This window comes from Pelodiscus sinensis, chromosome 2 (assembly GCF_049634645.1).
Source record: "Pelodiscus sinensis isolate JC-2024 chromosome 2, ASM4963464v1, whole genome shotgun sequence".
NCBI classification, from domain to species: domain Eukaryota; kingdom Metazoa; phylum Chordata; order Testudines; family Trionychidae; genus Pelodiscus; species Pelodiscus sinensis.
In genome coordinates this window covers 98,090,060-98,096,290 of record NC_134712.1, presented here as the reverse complement: position 1 = coordinate 98,096,290, position 6,231 = coordinate 98,090,060, and the positions used below count along the sequence as shown (strand labels likewise).

The window sequence follows — 6,231 nt, the reverse complement described above, 5'->3', positions numbered from 1 at the left end:
TGGTCCCAGAAGACAAAAGAGCTTGACCCCCAAGAAAAGTCTTCACTGAAGGGGTTCCTCCTGGAGACGGTAAGGAACCAAATATGAGTATGACCTATGAGTTTATTATAATCATATTGTTCACTCACGTTCAATTTGTGATCCTCAAAAAAACCCCACATCCTTTTCAGTAGTACTACCACCTGGCCAGTTATTCCCCAATGTTGTAGTTACACATTTGATTTTTTCCTTCCTAAGTGAAGTACATTGCACTTCATTACATTTGATCTTTTTGACTTCAGACCAATTCTCCAATTTGTCAAGGTCTTTTTGAAGTCTAATCCGGTCCTCCAAAGCACTTGCAACCCCTTCCCATCTTGGTATCATCTGCAAATTTTATCCAGGTCATTAATGAAAATGACCCTCATAGGACCTTACAAGATACACCTTCCAGTTCCACAGATAATTACTAACTGTGCAATCACTTTATGCATCAACCCACTAATTTTGTCTAGACCACATTTCCCTAATTTGTTTATGAGAATATTATGTGGCACTGTATCAAAAGCCTTACTAAAATCAAAACTATCTGCTGACTTCTTCCCTCCCACATTCCAATTCACTAGGTCAGTAACCCTGTCAAAAAAGGGAATTACGGGTGGGTTGGTTTGGCATGATTTTGTTCTTGACAAAACCATGCTGGCTTTTCCTTATAATCTTGTTATCCTCCAAGTGCTTACGAATTTATTTATTTTTTTCACTATCTTCCCAGATATAGAAGTTAGGCTAACTGGTTTGTAACTTTTGGTACTCTTTGTTTCTATTGTTAAAGATAGGTATTGTGTGTGCCCATCTTCTGGGACCTCCCCTGTTCTCCAGGGAGTCTAGAGATAATTGCTAACTGTCCCAAGATTGCTTCAGCTTGTATTTTAAATACACTAGAATAAACTGAACCAGAAACTGTTCATTTGAATAGAGCTAACTTATTTACATATTCTTTAATATGTTCTTGCCCTATTTTGACATGCCTTCCTTGCTCCTTGTTCACAGGTTGGGTGAAGGTGGGGCTGGGGAAGGCAAGTCCTCAGCCCACTCCCATTCACACACCTTCCGCCCAGGCCCCACCCCTGCACCACAGAGAGATGTAGCGTCATGTGCCCCCAGCCTCCCCGGCCCCAGAGCACAGGGAGGGAGGAAGGGGTATGCCCCAGCTTCCCCACCCAGAGCATGGGGAGGGCAGTCCCGGGGGCAGCAACATTCCACCCCCTAGTAAGCGTTCTGGGGGTGGAGTATGGGCAGAGCTATGCCTGGCAGTTTGGGAATGCAATGCCTTCCCCCACCTATGATACCCACTGCCCCTGCCCTTGTTGTCAATGTTAATAGTATTGAGTGTCTGGTGACCATTAAACTTTTTAGTGAAGATTGAGCAAAATTCAACATCTCAGCTTTCTTGATGTCATCTCTTATTAGCTCTCCTTTCCTGCTAAGTAGAGAACACTTTCCGTTATCTTTTTCTTGTTCCTAACCTATTCAAAGAACCTATTCTTACAGGCTTTTATGTCCTTTGTTAGTTCCAACTCCTTCTGTGCCTGCAACTTTCTGATTCTGATCCTACATACTTGTGCTATTCTTTTGTTGTACTCCTTAGCAATATGTCCAGGTTTCTGCTTTTTGTAGCAGCCTGTCTCCACCTTGCAGAGAAGCCTATTCTCATTATCTGAAGGTTCTGCAGTCATTGATAGCTAGATAGCAACCTTCATCCCAGATGTGTCTATATGGATCCTGTTGATGTTGTGCTCCAAGAGACTATACAAATGAACCATTTCTTCTGAAGTTCTCTGACTTGCTTCCTGACTGACTACACCAACAGACCTTGGTGGGGGAAATGGAGCCTGTATTCCCAGCAAGTCCAGACCAAGCCTGGGCAAAAGCCTCCAGGGTTAGGATGCCTATATGGCAGAAGACTCTATAGGTACAGGCAGAGGAAGAATTAGCATACCAGGTTCTCCCTTGTAGACTGAAAAAAAACAAAACAACCCCACACACTCAACCCTATTCTCCTCAGCTGGTAAACTCAGTGGATAACTTCCTTTGTTTTACCAGCCACTGGAAGCATGCAGCTGAGGCCAATAATTGTGTACCTATCCTGGGTTTTGCAGTAAATATTCCTCTCCCTTGATTTTAGTTCCTAGAGCACGATGTATAATCCTTCCCTATCAAGCTACAACACAGTGCCTATCTCACAAATATACTATTTATAGATACAGAAGTTTATTAGTATTCCTGGAGCCTGCAAGTTTCTGGCACATTTCAACAAAATATTTTGACGTTTCTGTGCTTCCAAAGAATGCCATCTGTCACACGAGCATCTATAAAAACATTCATTTTTTTTGAAGTTGCTAACCTTTTTACAATTAAAGGTGAGGCTAATCACATGCTCAAAAGTAAGCACATACATAACTCTTTAGAAAATTGTAGTTAAACTTTCCTCATTAATATGCTCCTAATAATTACAAGATTCAAATGGGGAGAGGAATCATTTTTGAGATATTATATAAAGTATTTTAAGTCAAAGTTGTATTCAGTATTCCCCGAATATAAAATGACCAGAACTTTGTACAGCTGATGTGTAAGACACCTCTACTTCTTCTTCTTCTTCTTCCTTCCCTAGTTCTGTGATCTTGGACTTTTTTAGTTTTTTTTTTTTCATTGTGGTACAGTAGTATTTTGTTTCACTGTCTTAATTTTTAGCATGCTATCACTTTGAAATTTTGATATTAAAGGGCTGCATTGCGAATCCTTAATCCTAATGGAAAAAGAAAAATTATCACAGGTGCTTCAGTGAGACTAATTGTGCCAATAATTGCTTATCAATGAGAATGACTTCACAAACTGATCCCAAATTTCCAAAGGTTTTCTTACTTCTTACCTTAACTGCTTCTGCTTATTTTTTTAAATCAAAGATGTTACAAATATTTAGGTATTTGCTGCTATAAATAAAATGGTTAATAGTGACACTAAAAATATGGAATAATTAGGAGGGCTGCAGCTCCTAACTCTCCAAGTGTTAAGGCAATGAGGGGCAATCTGGCTACATGAGTGGCCCTCCTCCTCTCAGTGGGCTGCACCATTGTCATAGCCATGACAGTCTCCTGGGATAGAGTAGTTTTGCTAACTGTGCTTGTGTACCATGAGGTGTGCTGTAGCAGCACTTTGATTTGATGCAGAGGGAGTGCATGGCTCTCACAGTCACTGTTGTGTGCAATCAACATGTACCTCACTTTACATGCCCTCGCTTTAATATCAGTAGGAAAAAAACGTGCACGGATGAAAACCAGCAGCCTGGTTAGTGGCAACCCTACATGTGGGCAATAGTAACAAAGTGTCTGGTGGGCCACTCATAGAACCCCAATGGGCCATCGAATTGCAGGTTGCCCACTAATGTGTTAAGGCCTAAATGCGGGACATAAAGTAGAATGAAAGCCCAAAAGAAGGACAACAGAAAAACAATAGCTCAAAGGAGTTTAGGAATGAGACGAGGCAGCTGTTTTGTAACCAAAGTGTGTGACCTTGATTTTCCACTTCTGCAATTCTGAGGAGACAATTTGCAAAAATATTTCTTGACCACATATTCTTTGTTGTGAAATATACTCAAGAGACCAAGTAACCAATGTCAGTCATATTTATTAATATGGTACTGGAAAAAGGTTCAATATAAAATTCCAGTCTCCAAAGAGCAGTCCCATGCAATATTCACTTTCTGCAGAAGGTATGCTGCTACAGTTACGTATTTCACCTGGTATTAACAAAATCCTATAAATTACATATTTCTTTACATGCCACTAAAATTTAAGCCCACAAGTTTGTTTCAGTTTCCTAACTTGTTCTGTTCTTCCTTATCTTTGTTTTGGATACTAACATTCCAGGGACTGATATGAAAAGTTATTTCCCAGCTTGAATCAAGAAACAGATTCCTTCTATCTTGATTTTTGACAAGTTTCCTATACAGTTGTGCCAAATGCTTACTTCTGCGAATGCAAGGCAGTGTGGGATACACTGCATAAATTAACAGGTGTATGGTAAAGAACAGTATAGGCTACATCACTGTTATATATAAATGCACAGAACATGCATTAAGCACCAATAATATTAAGCATGAATATTGTATTGTGCAGATAATGCATATTAATGGCATTTATATGCCAGCAGCATATTAATTCACAGGACCCCCCCCCCCACTAAGGATTGGCTTAAATATATTTTTGTTTTTAAATAATACCTTTTGTGGGAAGGAATGTTGTCATGGCTCCTTCCCCACTCTGGCATGATAAATGCAGAAGTGGGGGCCAGCAAGTGTACCCCAAAGCCTTATCTACCAGGCTTTGATATAAAACTTCCCCCAAAATCTTAAAAACCTAGATTTTGGGAAGAAAACTTCCGCTGCCACCACCCAAATATTAATAACGAGATTAGGGAAAAGATCATTTGGGAAATCTCACGCCTATTATAAAAATCAGGACACACAAGTAACCAAAGCCAGGTTAATAAAAAGAAAAGAGAAAACTTTTATTATTACAACAATATTCCTGTTGCAAGCATAAGGATCAGATGGAAAGGTAACCAAATATACTCATGGAGGAGTTACACCATGGGCTAGAATTTAGTTAAAAAGAAAAGCCAAACATCTCTTAAGCAGTGCCAGATATCAGATCCCATACCCAACCCTTAAAACAATAAAGCCTAATGAAGCTACCTAAACTTTACCCTACTTACAGAAAATGAAGAGAGAGACATGCTTGTCCCTCTCTGTAGCTGCAGAGAACTCACCCAGAGAGAAAAGGGAGAAAGGAAAAAACCCAAATTCCTTTGTCCCAGTTTGAAAGTCCCACCTACATTCCTACTGGTCACTCCACCTGGCTAGGTGTAGTTAACCCCTTAATCCCAGGCTGCTGGCTAACCCTCATAATCATGACAAATGTACAAACTCTAAGCCTATCATATAATGACTCTTCGGATATGTCTACACTACAGAGCAATTTTGGGATACTTCTGGTATCCCAAAATAGTTATTCTGCAACTTAAGAGCAAGCCCATTATATCAAAATATAATGGGTTTGCTCTTCCAACATCCCTGGAAACCTCATTGTACAAGGGATAAGAGAAATAACATGGAAATGTCTGCACAATTTGTGCAGTGCAAATCGAGTAGCTTATTTTGAGGGAAGGGTGCTGGGTATACGCACCCTTAGATTTTTAGTTTTAGAAACACATTAGGTAGCAGGTCTTGCAATAGAACCATGTCCATTACCAACACTGCATCCTGCAAACAAACTAGTCCCATAACACTCTCTGGCTACACCTGTGCAGTTAGTGGGCTATATGCCTGGAGTTGGTGCAGAGCCTTAACCCTAACATAAAGGCTGCCCTCTATCAGGACACTAAATACGTTCACTGCACCAGATTTGCACAGAGCACTGTTCATGCGTTTAGGGACGACAGTGTTGAGACTTCTGCTGCAATCCTGGACTCGGGGCCAACCTCTGGGTAAGTTTCCTTTCAATGCGAAGTCTCTCATGTTACCCACCCCCGCTTCTTTCCACGCCCGGCACCGCTACCTGCGCCAGGCAGCAAGTTCTTCCGCCTCTGCCCCGTGGCAGCAGGTCTTGCCCGACTGAACCGCTCTCCTTTTCCCAGAATGCTCCTTGACGCTCCTCTCTACCCCGAGCCGGGCGCTTCATCTTGTCTGTGTCTTTCTAGCTCTTCCTGGTTTGCAGCAGCCCCGCCCGCCCGAGCCCTGCAGTGACACCGGCGCTGCCCGCCTGAGCCCAGGTGCTGCATGACCCGGCGCTCTGGCTGGAACGGAAAGGCGCCAGGCGGCGGCAGCAGCGGGTGATTTTCACCTTGCAGCAGGGAGCGCTGGGGCGGCGGCGGCGGCTCGCTACCACCTGGGGGGCGCAACCTAGGCGGCGGCGGCAGCAGCAATTGTATTTCAACCCCCCCCCCCCCCCACAGCTGCAGCGCTCGGTGGGGAGAGAGGCGCGCAGTTCCGCGTTGGCTCGGCGCTTTCTCTTCTCTTCTCCCCTCCCCTCTGGGGCAGCTCGCCGCTAGCGCCCCCGCTAGGTGGGTTGGTTTCAGGAAAGGGGGGGGGGGGTCCTCCCCCCTCGTGCCGCTCTCCCCGCCGGTGGATGCCGCAGACCCCGGAGCCCGAGACGACGCGCTGGGTGCGTTATGGTTTGTTTGGGGTTTTTTTTG

The 6,231-nt window shown here is 43.4% G+C and overlaps 1 protein-coding gene across 2 annotated transcripts in view; it reads left to right on the top strand.

Moving 5' to 3' along the window:
• The first annotated feature begins 5,749 nt into the window (after window positions 1–5,749).
• MBP (myelin basic protein) overlaps window positions 5,750–6,231 on the top strand; it is a 167,493-nt gene continuing 167,011 nt past the window's right edge. Inside the window, exon 1 of one of the 2 annotated variants that reach the window (XM_075921091.1) lies at window positions 5,750–6,200. The gene's annotated coding sequence lies outside the window, so the exon portion shown is untranslated. The remainder of the gene's footprint in view (window positions 6,201–6,231) is intronic. The other variant, XM_075921095.1, reaches the window with a different exon arrangement.